Source organism: Calliphora vicina, chromosome 2 (assembly GCF_958450345.1).
Source record: "Calliphora vicina chromosome 2, idCalVici1.1, whole genome shotgun sequence".
Classification (NCBI taxonomy): Eukaryota; Metazoa; Arthropoda; class Insecta; order Diptera; family Calliphoridae; genus Calliphora; species Calliphora vicina.
The window spans coordinates 13,556,754-13,573,866 of NC_088781.1; the positions used below are offsets into that span (position 1 = coordinate 13,556,754).

Sequence of the window (17,113 nt, forward strand, 5' to 3'; positions counted from 1 at the left end):
AATAATAATATTACAAAAGTCATCCACCCATAGCGAAGGGTATTGAAAATTAAACAAAAAACACTTTGTATTCTATTTTAGAAAGGTCAACTACAATAATAAAAACAAAACAAAAATTTCTCTCTAAAAAAAAAATAAAAATAAACATTTAAAATAGATAAAGCTCTTAAAAATTGTTTAATATTAAAATCTAGCTAACAAAACAAAATATTTTGGTTTTGTTTTGCTCTCTCCTACTCAACCCCCCCCCACAATTCAACCATTTTATTGCCACTCTTTAGTTAAAATATACTCTTTGCTCTTTAGAGAATTGTAAACACACTGTGAAAGAAAAATATGAGTTAATTATAAAAATATGCGTTTTAAACACTCATATGTATAAATAAAACGTCATTAAATTTTTCAATTTATGGCGGGGTTGGAAAATTAAGTACTTTTGACATTAAAGAAAACCCCACTTGCAGCTCATGCCAAATTTTTGGTAGCTGTATAAAACAAAATTCGGATTTGATGTTAAATTGACAATTAGTAAAAACCATAAATACATATACATAGATTGGAAACTCTCGTGTCAAAGACCTAACTCAGTTGTCAAAAACCTAGGTGATCAGAATTATTTTGAGTAGATACTATTATTTAAATGTTTAATATTCAAGAATAGCACACAACTCCTATTCGATACTTAGTACCATAGTATACCCTTAGTACCTTTTCCAGCTTAAAAACTTTTAAATAATAAAATTTACTTCAATGAATTTTCCTACTCTGATTCATTCTTTCTAATAAGAGAGACACCATGAGTGTATTCATGTGAAATAACCATGATTTTTTTTTTTTTGTTTATGGCCTCTATATTTGTTTGTTTTCATAAAATTATTATTTTATTTTAAATACAAAAACCATCGGCTAAAGAATATATTGAAAATATAAAATGAATTATAAATGTATACAATTTTTTTCAATAAATGATGATGGTTCCCCTATAAAACTAATACAACCACCAATGACCACTCACTCACTAAACGTATTGAAATTATAAAGAAGCAAAAGAAATATACAACAACAAAAACTAATAATAAAACGTCAATTCAGCACTAAATATTTTATAAATTTTGACAACAAAATCAACAAGTTGTTGGCTTCAACAAATCAAAAAATACCAAAAAAAAGACCGCATGCTTTTCAAGAAAAATATTTACAGCTCAATTAAAATTTATTTAAGAATAAACACAACATTGAAGTGCTAAATAAAGTAAATGATGAAATTAAATGTCTTATTAAATAATTATAAAGTAATTGAAAACTAAAGATTGTTATTAAAAGATTTTATTTTAAGAATTTCATTTAATTTTTTCAGCCCTATTCAAGAAATCACATAAAACATTTTCGATTTTTATAAATTTGAAATCTGAATTTAATTAAGGATTAATAATGTCAGGTTTAAATTTATATATACATGCTTTTTTATTGCTTCAAAACTGTCAGTCACATTTTCTTGAATAGGGCTGAACTATATTGAATATTTTACGATTTGAAGCACTGTTAGCCCTAAATACCCTTTCTGCTCGACTACCGTTACCGAAATAAAGCCCAATTATGAATAAAAAATTCCCCGGGAGTTTCTTTCCCGGGAATTTTTTCTCATTGAATATGAATAGGAAAAAACTCCCGAGGAATTTTTATTCATAATTTGGCTGTATACACGCAGAGAAAAATATAGTTTTCCATGGTTACTGTAACCATTTCAATATTGTTAGAAGTTTTTTTTTAACAATATTATAGTCACAGTAACTATTTACATGGTTTTGCCTACCGTTACCCCTAAAATATTATTTCAGCTCAAATACCGTTACCGCTAAAATATCGTTATGGAAAATACCGTTATTCTATTGGGAATATGACTTAAAAATGCGGGATTTACAATAGATGGCGTATCTTTGGAGAGCGGTTTTTGTTCTTAATAACTTATATATCATTTTGAAGGATACATATCTGTCATTTATTCTCACTTAGTTATTGAACATTATAGTGTAAACAACTAAGTTTTTTTCCTTCAAAAATTTCGAACAAAGCGTCATATGCGGGAAGTTTTGCTTTATTTCTTTAATTTGAAAAAAGTGCCGCTGAAATAGACTCATTGCTCACCAACGCTTATGGTGAATGTGTTCCATCGGTTTCAACGTGCTAGAGATGGTTTGTGCGGTTCGGAAGTGGTGATTTTGACAGGGATGACAATCTTGTCTTAAAAAATGTTTGAAGACCAAGAATTGCAGGTATTATACTCTATGAAGATTGTAGTCAAACTCATTAAGAGCTACTACGTTTCCGAGCAGCAGGATTCATCCAAAAGCAGGGCAATTGGGTACCATACGAATTGAAGTCGAGAGACCTTGAAATACGATTTTGCATGACCGAATTGCTGCTGGAACGCTATAAAAGAAAATCATTTTGTTCACCGATTCATTACTTGCGATGAAAAATGGGTCCATTACGATAACCCGTAACCGTATACCGTAAGAGATCGTATGTGAAGCTCGGCCAACCAGCCGAATCGACACCGAAAGTCAATATCCATGGCGCTAAGGTAATTCTCTGTATTTGGTGCGAGGAAAAGGGTCTTATCTATTATAAGCTGCTGAAATCTGACCAGATCATCATAGGCAACCTGTACCGAATGCAACTATTTCGTTTGAAGCGAGCATTGGCCTTAAAATGGCCAGACATGAAACCGTAATATGCCATCATGACAACACTCGGACACATGTAGCAATATATGTTAAAAAGTATTTAGAATGAAGTGGTTGGGAATTTTTGCCTCACACGCTTAATAGTCCAGACCGTGCCTCGTCCGACTATTGTTTGTTTCGATCGATGCAGAACGTTCTCTCTCTGGGATACGGAACAGAGTACCCGAAATTGGCTTGATTCGTTCTATGCCCTTTGTCCAACGTTTCTCCCATTTTTTTGTTATCCCTTCCAAAAAATAAGATTTTTCGAGGTTATCAAAATCAGGTATTTGTTTGTGAGATGATTTCATCATTCAAGTCAAATCTCTTTCCGCTGAGGAATCAAGAAATAGTCACTTGGGGCTAAATCCGGTCAATAAGATGGATGAGTAAGGAATTCGTAGCATAATTTATAGATTTTTGCCATAGAAACTGCAAATGTGCGCACGATAGTCAGCAAACGAGACACCCATCTAGCGGGAAGCTTTCTGATACCCAAGTGATCATTCAAAATTGAAACCATGGAGATATTTCAGATGTCTTCCACAATCTTTCTTACTTTCAATCACCGATCGCGAATTGTTGCGGGTGTGGTAACCTCGGCATCTTCCGTGCTTGCTCGGTCACATAGCAATTCTGTAAACCACTTGCTTACCATTGAAATTGATAGTGTAGAGTTTCCATGGTATTTATTAAGCTTAGATCATCTCTCAAACCAAGGTTGTTGTCCTCAACAAAATAATGCTTAATGAGCAGAAGAATTTAACTTTTTTCAATATTCTCCTCAAGTCATGAGATGATAGTCTGCTATCAATGGCTGTCAAACTCAAACTAAACGACGCAGCTGGCTCAAATTTTTAACAGGAGTCAACTGACAGATGCATGTTGACAGAAGCTGTATGTCCTTTCAGTTAAGAGCCGGGAAATTAAAAAAGTCACGAAGTTATTGACCCGCCCTTGTATTTCAGCCGTTTTTGTTGATTTTCAATACAAATATTCTCAAGACTATATTGATATGAGGAGCCGCAGAACAAAAGGTACTTTTTTGAAAATTTAAAAATTTTGGGAAATTGATTTTTTCTAGAAGATTTCACCCAAATATTATAAAAATACCAAAAAATCAATTTGTAAAAAAATTCGAAAAAGTACCTTTTGTTCTGCGGCTCCTCATATAATGATACCATATGTGGGTTTTGTAAGTTTTTTGGGGGCTTTGGGAAACCTATTTCAACTTATATACAGATAGACGGACATCTCTTAAATGAGGATCGCAATTGAATACTGACCTTACTGATGAAGGTTTATGTTACCATTCTTATGATTACTTTCCTTATTTATCCCACTTATTTATGTATAATCTTTATTTTAAGTATTATGTTGTTATAATTAGAATATAATTTTATTAATTGTTCATAATCACTTTAAAATCATTAATTTTCTTTATATTTCTCTCTTTCTCTCTTTGCAGTGCGCGTGTTTTTTTTACAATCCAGCAAAGTGTAATAAAAGTGTTAAAACATAAAATAATCCAAAATAGTTTTAGAAATACTTTCGTTTACAATTTAAAAAATTACAAAAATTTTTAAAATAAATTTTTGTTTGCTCTAAGAGAAAAATTGTTATAAACTTTTAACGAAATTCTGTATTTGTAAGTGATTTTTTTTTTGTTTTAAATTTTAAATTTTTGCTCTGTGGATTATGTTTATTTTATCATCAACATGTTTGTATAAATTTATGCAAACGAGTGCTAATTTCAGCACTGCGTAAGGTGAGTGTTTTTTTCTTTTTTTTGCTTTGTTTTACTCTAATATTAATACAATAGTTTAATTATTTAATTAGTTTATAACGATCATGAAAATATTTAAAAGATAAGTTATAATACAATTTGTTTTAAAGTAGCTTATCACAAAAACTGAAGACAGATAAATGATAGAAACAGAATAAAAACAAGTAAGAGTTCTATATTCGGCTGTACCGAAGCTTATATACCCTTCACCAGATTATAATAATTTTAAATATTTTTAGGTAAACAAAATTTATTTTTTTTTTGTTTTTTTTCATTTTTTGGAAAAAAAATTTCGATATTTTTTTTTTTAAATTTTTCGATTTTTTTTTTGTTTTTTCAATATTTTTTTTTTTAATATTTAGCGAAAAAAAACTTTTGGTTAAAAATAAAATCGGCTTAAAAAATATTTTTCCGATTTTGACCCATAGGTCCAACCTACTATGGTTTTATATACGTCATTGCAAAGGTCTTTGAAATATATATCATAAGATATCCATATTGTCTATATTAATGACTTAGTAATCCAGATATACATAGGTCAAAATATCTGGGGTCTTGGCTTAATCGATTCCGCTATCTATAGGGATCCAGAATATATATACTTTATAGGGTCGGAAATGAAAAATGTAGAAATTACAAACGGAATGACAAACTTATATATACCCTTCTTACGAAGGTGAAGGGTATAATAAATAACAGAAAAAGAAAATAAAAGTTGAATTTGAAATCAAAAATAATAGAAAGTCTAAGAATTCAAAATTAATTTATTAAGGCAGATAAAACAGTTATTACTGGAATTAAGTACCAAAAATTAAAAGAAATATTTGAATTTAAGTTAGAAATACAATCAAAAGATTCACTTTAAAAGCGAATAAAATCATTCGTTCTATATTAAGAAACAGACATTTAATTTGTTAATATTTAATATATAAATTCTTGAAGAAATTGTTTACAATATATTCATTGTTGGTTGTGTTTTTATAATTATTATAAGGCCTGTTTTATTCACAGCAATTTCCCATAGAGTTTTATTTATAGATTAATTATTGATAAATGTGTTATGAGTTGGAAAAAATATTGTTTTAAATTTAAAAAGTGTGTTTATAATTAAATTAAATTCAATGACATTTCTTTTGTATTTCATGTAACACGCCATTTATAAAACAAAAGTTAAGGAATTTATGAATTTAATTATATAGATTGATTAATAATATATTGTACAAGAAATTTTAAATATAAATAAAACAACAGTTTGTTACTGACTCAGAAGTAGGGGGTACAAATAAAATTTCAATTTGTTTTAAATAAAATTTTAGATTTAAAAAAAAAGTTCTCAAAATTAGAATTAAACGTTAACATATTTAGGCCCGTTTTCTCAATGTATCGACAAACTGCCTGTTACTAAATGTCGACATAAATTTATTAGGCCGATAAACTGTCCGTTAACAATTTTGTTTTTCTCAATATACCGACAAAAAAGATTATTTTCAGTTGGCAATACCTCTCAAAATAGATGTGAAAGTTGGGAACCCCGCCTTCAATTGACAACATGTTTACATAAATCAGCTGTTTAACGTGGCCATCGACAGCCGGAATCTTTTGAAATATTCATTATCCTCCATGTCTGCCAGGTAGTTAGGCCTGACATGATAAAATTTTTCAGCATTCACTTGGAACTCATGTTCTTCGTGTTCATCCTCCATCAAATTAATGTTAATTCCTCTATTAAACTTTTTTTTTTATAAAATCTATTTAATTTCGTTTACAAAAACACAAACACATACAAACTATGAACAGCAGTCAGCTGATTGAATTCATCTGTACGATAAATAAATAATTGGCAGATGAGGAAGGGTTAGCTTTGCGACAGAATAGAAGCAAATGAGACATTGAGAAAACCAAATTTCTTTAATCTGCAGTTTTTCGTTGGGAAAAAAGATAATCACCTAATGAGAAAACGGCCCTTAGATTCATATAAGACTTGTTTATATCCAATTAATTATTATAAGACAATTATGAATGTTCATGTTAAATTCTGAGGGGGACCTTGTATGGGGACTAGGGATAAATTTTGCCCGATTTTCGCCATACTTTACTGTACAATTTCAGAGTAGTTTGAACTACTTTGTGTAAAATTGAGTCTGGATTGTCGTTCAATCAACATATTTATGACAGCTCAAACAGTATTCCGGGGAGACAATTGTATGGGGGCTCGGTGAAATCTTGACCCAATATTGCCCATTTTCCATACCAAAAAACATTATTCACAGCCAGCTAGCTCCTTTTGTTTGGGCCCTTTCGTCTTTTCAACAGACAGACGGAGGGACGTAACTAAATCGTCTTAGAATCCTATGAGGACCCAGAATATGCATCAAAATGCGTGAAATATTTTGGTGTGTTACAAACGTAATGAAAATCTCTGGAATGTGAGCGCATGCAGTATAGTATTATACCTTAAAATAAAGCTTAATATCTTGGCTATACACTACCTTTAACTACATATTGGGTTTATGATTTAAAAATGCAGGATTTTTTCAAATGTTTATCTTTTATTTTTAAACATTTGTACAATATAAATTTATTTAAAGTATTGGCCATTGTTAGCTATGAACTTTTTTAACCTTTCTGCCAACATTATGGCTTTCGAGCCAAAAGAACTGTTCAACTTTTAAGGCCAAAAACGAATCAAGCCAATATGGGATACAGTATCCCAGAGAGAGCGTTGTGCATCGATCGAAACAAATAGTAGTAGGACGGGGCACGGTCTGAACTATAAAGCGGCTGAGGCAAAACTTTCCAACCACATCATTCCATATACTTTTTAAAAGGTATTGCAACATGTGGCCGAGGATTGTCATGATGGAATAATACTGTTACATATCTGGCCGCATATTCTGGGTGTTTTTCGGCCAATGCTCGCTTCAAATGAATCAGTTGCATTCGGTACGGGTTCCCTGTGATGGTGTGGTTAGCAGTTCACAATAGAGCATTACCTTAGCGCCGTGGATTTGGTGTCGATTCGGCTGGTTGGCCGGGCCTCACATACGATCTCTTGCGCTTCGGGTTATCGTAATGGATGCATTGTTCATCGCATGTAATGATTCATTCGGTGCAAAAATGATTTTCTTTTTTAGCGTTCAAACATCATTTGGGACATGCTACCTGAGTAGCTCCCAACGATTTTGCATGTTAAATTTGACAACAATTTTCATAGATTAATGCTTCCTGAGCTTGGTATTCAATATTTTTTGGCTGGCCTGGGCGATCTTAGTCTTCCGCTTCAAAATCACCACTTCTGAACAGCACAAACCATATCTCGCTCGTTGAAACCGATGAAACACATTCACCATAAGCTGTGGTGAGCAATCGCAGTGCTTCAGCGGCACCTTTTTGTCAAATTAAAGAATTAAAGCAAAACTTCCCGCATATGACGCTTTGTTGGTACAAAATTTATGTAACACATGGACAAATGAATACCGTTAAATCGATTAGATATATATGAATTGTTCGTATGTTCAAAATATATAGAATACAAATGAATATAGAAAAATTTTGTCCCGAAATGGGTTCATTGTAGATTCAAAGTGATAGTAACTATACCGAAAAGGCATGTCCTCATGGTTCTTATATATGGCGTAGGTGAAGAAGATCTATATATTCAAATCAATTTTAATATTATTCTAAAAACAAATCCCTCCAAAAAAACCTTTTTTAAACAGTCGATTGATTAAACATCGATTGTTTCACTTATTAAAATCTCTAGAAATAATCTAAAAAGAAATAATAATAAAATATTATTGTAGTTATTCGTTTGTTGTAGTTTATATTTTATATACAAGTTTATTTTAGGCCATTTCGCATATTTTTACACAACATTTAAAGTATGGAATGGCATGATGGTTGTGTGTTGTATTTATTTGTACGGTGGCTGATTACAACAAGTATGAATAGTTTTGGTTCGCACGTTTATTTAAGATGCATACCATGTCGTTGAATGTGTGTTTTTTTCAGTTTTTTTTTATTTTTTTTTTATTAAAAACAGAAAATAAGAAGAAAAAAATTCAAGAAATAGTTGGCGTTTTTCATACTCAGCACACATACCAAGTTGCATGGCAGGGGCTTGAAAGAGTGTAAACATTTTGTTGGATGTAACGTGTTGGAACAATTAAATACAGGATATTAAAGTTCACAGTTACCTGAAAGCAAATAGTGTCAACCAAAAACACGATCACATATTGTTAAGTTTTTACCTTTTAAAAACGGTGGTTTTAAATGGTAAAAACTTAAACTTAAATAAACCGTATTCTTTTGAATACCCGATTTCAAAGATTTTTATATTTTTGGAAAGCGCTCGGCTAGGTATAGCGTTTGCTATTTATCTCTTATAATTTCCGAGTTATAGGCATTTCAAAATTAAAATTTTAAAATTTTGCCATACCTTGGCCCGCTTTTTTAAAAATATGGGTCGTCTTTTTGGACCGAATGGAATCGAATTTTTTTCTTAGTTAGACAACTAAATTACGAATAACATACTAAATCCTGTTTTTTGTTTTCTGATCCCAGCTTTGGGATTTTAGAACATGTGACCCAAAGTTGAATTTTTGATAAAAAATAGGTCAAATTCCGAAGGGCATAGGAGCGTTATATATAAGACTAGGACATGTTATTTATATCAAAATGTTCTCCGTAAAGATATCTTTCAGATAAACATAAAATTGTTATATGTTCTTAAAGAAAGTTTGTTTTTAATTAAAAAATAATTAAGGCAAAAATTAACTATTTTTTGAATATTTAAATTGAAAATCGTTTATTTTTTGATCCATAATAGATATTGACCTCTTTTGTATATTATTGCTAATTTAGTTTTCTAACTAACAAAAAAAAAATTGAGTCGATTCGGTCCGAAATTACGCCCTATATTTTAAAATAGGACCAAGGTATGGGCAAATTTTAAAATTTCAATTTTTAAATGCCTATAACTCGAAAATTAGAAGAGATAAATAGCACACGCAAGCATGTTTTTTTGAAGACCTATGGAAAATCCGATGGGGAAACAAAAAATGGCACGCGTTTAAAAATTTTACATGTCGAAGGTACCCTAATTTGAGCCCCCATATCGAGGCCCCTGGAGCATTTGTAAGGCCCATTTTAATAACTTAAACTCGAATGCTCCTTGGCTACGCCCACGTAAAATGTTATACCGATCGGACCAGCCGTTTAGAAATGCCAGATTTATTTCCAAAAAATTTCGATTCTGCTCTACTGTGCACTGTGCTGGTGTAGGTTATATAAATTGTATAATTTAAAAATGTCTTAAAAGACTCAAATTATAACTTTATTCTTCTATACATACTTTCAAAAATGTTTGAACTCCTTTTCATTTCTGGCCAACATTGAGCTGCTCAAAACTATGTAGCTGTTATTTTTCTTTTTTTTTATAAGTTAAACGTTTTTTTTTCCTCCAACTTAATATTATTTGAATGATTATATGTGTAAAATTTGTGTTTTGCCTTTATTTTTTTTTTGTATGAAATTCATGGGTTGTACTAAAACAAAAAAATAATATGTTTGAATTCAATGTTTTGAAAACTAAATACGTACTTATTTACGTACCAAAACATGGTTAATGTACGTACGTACGTACTTTTTCTGTTGTATGTTTGTACTGATTTGTTTTGTATGTAAACCAATAAGTTTTTTATTTGTTTATTTATTTAAAATTTATTTTGTTTAATAGTCACATACAGTCCAACATATTCTGAACTGAACTGAACATACCTTTTGGCTGTTTTTTTTTTATTTTTTATTTTTTTGTTATACCGTTTTGGGTAGATGTCGTTGTTTTGTAAGGTGTGCCTTATACTGCACCACCGCCCAATGATTTTAAGTTTTTTTTATTCAATACTTACCTTACATACCAAAATAGCTACGACAAAATAAATAAATATAATAATATTTTGTGTTTTGTTGTTATTTTCATAGCCATTTCGCACATGAGCTCTTTTTAACAATAGTAAATAATGGAATAAAAAAAAGTTATATGAAATTCTTGGCAATTTATAATCTTTTTTGTAAATACAAAAAATACTCGTACTTATGTATATTGTATGTATTTTTTATATTTATTTTTATTTGTTGGTGTTTTTTTTTTGTCCATAAAAATAAATGTTTATTCCATTGCCATGGTATGTTCACATTATTTAACATAAAAATTATAAAAAAAAAATATATATTTGCTAAATAGATTTTACGCTTGACTGGCTACTTAATCGAAAAAATCGTTTTCAGTTTAATGATAAATAGCTGATGATCTTATAATATTGACAAACAATCCAAAATCTGATAATAAATAAAGAAAATGAAGACCTTATTCAATTTAGAAAGAGAGTCATAAACTATTTTTAGGCAGAAATATCAAATATTGAGTCATACAACATTTTTAGGAAAATTTTGATAGAAAAACTCTGTAAATTTCATAATTTATTACGATAAAATATTAAACAACATTATTCCAAAGTTACAGCTTAAAAAAATCCCCTAAACTCAACAAAACCTACAATTTCATAAATTGCCACTCCCCTAAAAAGAAAAATACAATTATTATATATCATTTTAAAGGAAATTGTGTTTGCTTTTCAAAGCTATATAAAAACAAGTAAGAGAGCTATATTCGGCTGTGCCAAATCTTATATACCCTTCACCAAATTATACTTCAAAATATAAATTTTAAATATTTTTAGGTGAACAAAAATTTTTTTGCAGGTTTTTTCATTTTTTGGAAAAAAAAATTTTTCGAATTGTTTTTTTAAATTTTAATTTTTTATAAATTTAGAATTTTTTTTTTTAAAATTTTGAAAAAAAAATTTTGGTTTTTTAATTTTTTTTGGTGAAAAAAAATTCGGGTTAAAATTTTTTTTCCGATTTTGACCCATTGTAGGTCCAACTTATGATCTTATATACGTCGGTGCAAAGGTCTTTGAAATATCTATTATTAGATATCCATATTGTCTATGTTAATGACTCAGTAATCCAGATATAGGTCAAAAATCGAGGTTGTCCTAGTTTTTTCCTCATATCTCAGCCATTTGTGGACTGATTTTGCTGATTTTAAATAGCAAACTTCTCGAAAGCATGTCTGACAGAATTATTGAAGATTTGGATCCCGAAGATATCAGGGGTCTTCAGAAAATCGATTTCAACAGACGGACAGACGTACATGGCTTAATCGACTCCGCTATCTATAAGGATCCAGAATATATATACTTTATAGGGTCGGAAATGAAAAATGTAGAAATTACAAACGGAATGACAAACTTATATATACCCTTGTCACGATGATGAATTTCACATGTGGGGGTATGACTTAAAAATGCGAGATTTACAATAGATGTCATTTATTCTCACTTAGTTATTGAACATTATAGTTTTTGCTTTGAAAATGTCGAATTTTGTATCAACAAAGCGTCATATGCGGGAAGTTTTGCTTTACTTCTTTAGTCCAGGTTAGCCAAACAAGTTTGAAGACCAAGAATTGGAGAAAAAGATTGTTGTCAAACCCAACAAAATCATTGCGAGGTACTCAAGCAGCAATTTCAAAACATTTGCGAGCAGCCGAATTCATCCAAAAGCAGGGAAATTTTGTAGCATACGAATTGAAGCCGAGAGACATTGAATGAGGATTTCGCGCAACGAATCATTACTTGCGATGAAGAATGGATGTATTACGTTAATCCGAAGCGTAAGAGAAGCCCACCAAAGTCAAATATCCATGGCGCTAAGGTAATTTTCTGTATTTGGTGAGAGCAAGAGGGTTCTATCTATTATGAGCTTCTAAAATCTGACCAGACCATCACAGATAAACTGTACCGAACGCATCTGATTCGTTTGAAGCGGCCAGACTTGGAACTTGGAACACATTAAGCAATGCCTGTTAAAAACTATTTAGAGAGATGTGATTCGGAAGTTTTGCTTTACCCGCTAGACCGTGCCCCGTTCGACTGCTATTGGTCAATACTTTGAATAAATTTATATTGTACAAATGTTGCAAAATAAAAGCTAAAAATTTAAAAAAAATATTCCGCATTTTAAGTCATACACCCAATACATTTATAAAAAGAAGACACAATTTCTTTGTTAACGATATATAATGTGTATATTTTATATATAACTAGTTGATGTTACTAATGTTAGTTCTTCAAGTTTCTCCAACCCATATACACCTGCCTGTTCTTATTTATTTGCAAATAAAATATCTAAATTTGTACTGCATACTTTAGGGTGTTTTTTTTATTACAGTTGACTTTACTCAAAAAGCCGGTTTTAGCAGGAATTTTTTAATTTTCTTTTTCTTTACAAACCATCTCCTGAAAATTTCGCTCCAGCCGTTCTCAGGTGATGACATTACATACATGGACCATTTTTATATATATAGATATATAACAAATTAAAGCACGTTAACATAACATATCGGTGTAAAATTGTTCTCTTTGTATCTTCTTTTAACATAAGTAATTTATGCATTACAAGATATTTAAATTTTTAACATATTTTTTGAAAGAAGACACAATTTCAGGCGCGGATCCATCTCAAACATTTGGGGAAGTTGGTGCTTGTTTAAATAAATGAACATTTATTTATATTTTTTTTCCTTTTTTATAAAAAAAAATTCGGCCCTGGATCCACACCTTAAAGAGTGTAATGTATTTTGTAGATCGCTACGTTTTTCAGTTCTTTAAATTATCCATTACAAAATACAATAAATACATAAAACTGAGAACAGTCTTAATAAAATATAAGTCCTTTTAAATGGAAAATATAATGATTCTGCAAGTTTTATTTTTAAATTCAGTTTATTGTTATATTTTGCTAAACATGTAAATTATTTCTTTATAAAATTCTTGAGAATTCTTAAATGAAACTAAAACTGTTTAAATATTTATGACAGTTATTTGGAATTGATTAAAACTTATTTCTATTTTAAATAGCTGACTTTATTTTTTTTTTCCAATTTAATAGTGAGAGAGGGTGGGGCAAAAATGTAGTTATGTGTTTGGTTTGCATTAATAAACCACAGAAAAATGTTTAATAGAACAACAAATAAATCAAATATTTATTAAAAACAAATTAAACTTCGAACATATTTTGCAAAACAGCAATAGAACTTCAAACACTCGCCCACTGAAAAAAAACTACAAAATTTAAATTCAATAAATGACTAAAGTTATATCAGCAGCATTTAACAAAGCACCACTTGAATGTATGTCATTTAAAATTATTTATTTACTTGTTAATTGTTTAAATAAAACCCATAAAGGTGACAATTTGTGTGACATAAAACAAAATAATGCATATTTAAGTTTTTGCAGTTTTTTTTTTTTTTACACAATAGAAAATAATTATTTTACTTGTGCTGGGGCCTTTGATAAATTTACAAAGTACAAAGTGTGATAATTAAATTGAAAACAATAAATAAAGAAAAAAAATGTGTGCCAAATTAGAGTGAATAACTTATGACAGCAAAGAAAAAAAATTACCTTATAAAACCCACCATAAAAAAATAACTGAAACCATAAATACCAGTTCAGCAATTTTATATATATATTTTTTTTATAATTTTTTACAATTTTATTACAAAGAAAAATAAATTCATAAAAATTAGTGACACTTTAGAGGTAGTAAATATATAAATTCTATGCTAAATAAAGAATTTTAAAATGCAAGTTTGTTTATTAAACTAAATGGCGCAGAATGGGATATTCTGGAAATGTCTGAATTGATTTTTTAATGAAATAACTTTTTTTATACATATATTTTTGATTAGAAGAAACCATTAGCTTTTCCTTGATATATAAAACGTTTGTTTTATAGTTTTTTTATATATAATGGAATGATAAAAATAATAATAAAACTTGAAATTTAACTCGATTTTTTTTAACTTTTTTTGCAAATACATTCTATGAATTTGTAAATAAATAACATTTTTATATATTTTTGAAGAAGAAACAATCACCTTTTCATTGATGTATAATACGTTTATTTTATATTTTTTATATATATAATATGGATGATAAAAAGTAATAAGAGAACTTAAAATTTATCTGGAAAATATTTAATTTTTTTACAAATATATTTTATGGATTTTTAATTAAATATTATTCCCCGTATTCATAAAAAAAAATTAATTTAAAAAAAAAAACCAATAAACCTCTTCTGCAGTAAATTGTCCAACGATTTCAAATATGCTACTCTTTTACAATCAGATTTTTGGTTCAGAAGATATAGTACTTCAAAGTCGACTGATTTTCAGTTTTCAAAAAAAAAAACAGACCATTTTTAGGTAATTTGGTCCGCTTTCAGATACAATATATTGAAAATTATATAACGGATAGTCATTGTGTTTGATTCTATTGATAGATATATTTATTAAGAAAATAATAAACACAAATTGTACTGTTTGATTTATATTTGTGCAGGTAAATCGATATTTACCAACAATCCATTTTTTCAATATTTCTCAACTTTGAAGGAAAATAAAAAAACTATCAATTTCTATATTTACCATATTTTCAAAATAAGTTCTTTGATTATTCCTTTACCTAATGTAAACATTTCCAGCTGCCCGTTTTTGCCGCATTTTTTGCTGAATGTAAAATTTTGAAAAAAGACATGTTTCCAAAAATGAATATGAACGTGAAAAAACCAACTAAAAAATTTTTTTTAATCTTTAAATTTAAAAATTTCAAATTTGCTAACCCATAAGTACTCATTTCATAGGCTGATCAATTGTCTATCATACGCTTTTTAATTTTTTTCATTTTGTTCAAAAGTTATGATCTTAAAATCAAATTTTGTATGGAAATTTAGCTTTAAAACATTGTTTAAATTTAAGATTATTTTATGAATATGGGGTATGGGTGTATGACTTAAAAATGCTTTAATTTCGAATCATTTCTACAATATAAATTTATTAAAAGTATTGGCCATTGTTAGCAATGATATTTTCCCATCTCTATGGCAACATATGGATTTCAAACCAAAAGAACTGCTCATCTTTTGAGGCCAAGAACGAATCAAGCCAAAGTGAAGCGTATCCCAGAGAGGCCGTTCTACATCGTTCGAAACAAATAGTAGTCGGACGGGGCACGGTCTGAACTATAAAGCGGCTGAGGCAAAACTTCCCAACCACTTCATTCTAAATACGTTTTAACAGGTATTGCAACATGTGGCCGAGCGTTGTCATGATGGAATATTACGGTGTCATGTCTGGCCGCATATTCTGAGCGATGCTCGCTTCAAAGAAATTAGTTGCGTTCGGTACAGGTTCCCTGTGATGGTATGGTCAGATTTCAGCAGCTCATTATAGATAGGACCCGTTTGCTCCCACCAAATACTGAGAATTACCTTCAGCACCATGGATTTTTGGCTTTGGTGTCGATTCGGTTGGCTGGCCGAGCTTCACATATGACCTCTTACGCTTCGGGTAAACGTAGTGGATTCATTTTCGCAAGTAAGTATTGCAAAATCGCCTTTTAAGGTCTCTCGGCTTCAATTCGTATGGTAACCAATTCCCTTGGATGAATCCTGCTGCTCACAAACATTTTGAAATTGCTGCTTGAGTAGCTGCCAATGATTTTGCAAGTTCTTGCTGAGTTTTACAACAATCTTCATGGAGTAATTCTTGGTCTTCAAACTTTATTAGATGGCCTGGGCTATCCTTGTCTTCCCTTTAAAATCACCACTTATGAACCGCAGGTTGAAAATGATGAAACACATTCACCATAAGCTTCGGTGTGCTTCAGAGGCACTAAGCAAATATTAATAAAACTCAAACACATACTTATTTACTACAATCACATATATGATTGCTAAAATCATGTGAATCATAACTTTAACATATTATGGTTACCGCAATCATATAGTTAATTACAATGACCAGAATATTGTTAAAAAAAACTTGTAATAATGTTGAAATAGTTACAGTAAACATGTACCATCATATTTTTTCTCTGCGTGCACGTACAGAATGATTATAGAAATCAATATTACAGAACAGGTGATTTATTAACCTCACCTACTTTTTACAAACACTAATGTGTTATAATTTATAGCAATGCTTTAAAATAAATTTATCATAAAAATTTACGTCAATCTTGAAACAAAAAAAAAAAAAAAACAAAACGAAATACGTTTTCATTCATTCATTATTTATTCCAATTACTCGTACTACGTACGTTTTTGCATATAAAATGCATCATATCATGTAAGTTGTTGTACTACGTAAATATACCCTTGACCTTTTCGTCATAATTTTTCAGTTACTCAGTTCGTATTTATTATATGTGTTATTATTATTTGAAATTTTTATTTTTCATTAAACTATTTTAGCAAATAATTCAACATGTTTTAATGATCTTGAAATTCCTACACGTTTAATCAACAGGTCGTATAAACAATTTTTATTTATTTTTTTTTTTGCTGTGGCTGTTTGGTTTTGTTTAATTTTATTTTATTGTTTCATATTATGATGACAATCAACAACATACTCAGTCACTCACTCATTCGCTGGCATGATCGTCACACTCACACCTAGGGTTGCCAGATT

At 29.8% G+C, this 17,113-nt stretch overlaps 1 protein-coding gene across 2 annotated transcripts in view; it reads left to right on the plus strand.

Annotated features, from left to right (window-relative positions):
• Positions 1 to 17,113, plus strand: part of ex (expanded) — a 70,446-nt gene that overhangs the window by 5,873 nt on the left and 47,460 nt on the right. For both annotated transcript variants that reach the window (XM_065500444.1, XM_065500445.1), the window contains exon 2: positions 4,195 to 4,494. The gene's annotated coding sequence lies outside the window, so the exon portion shown is untranslated. The remainder of the gene's footprint in view (positions 1 to 4,194; positions 4,495 to 17,113) is intronic.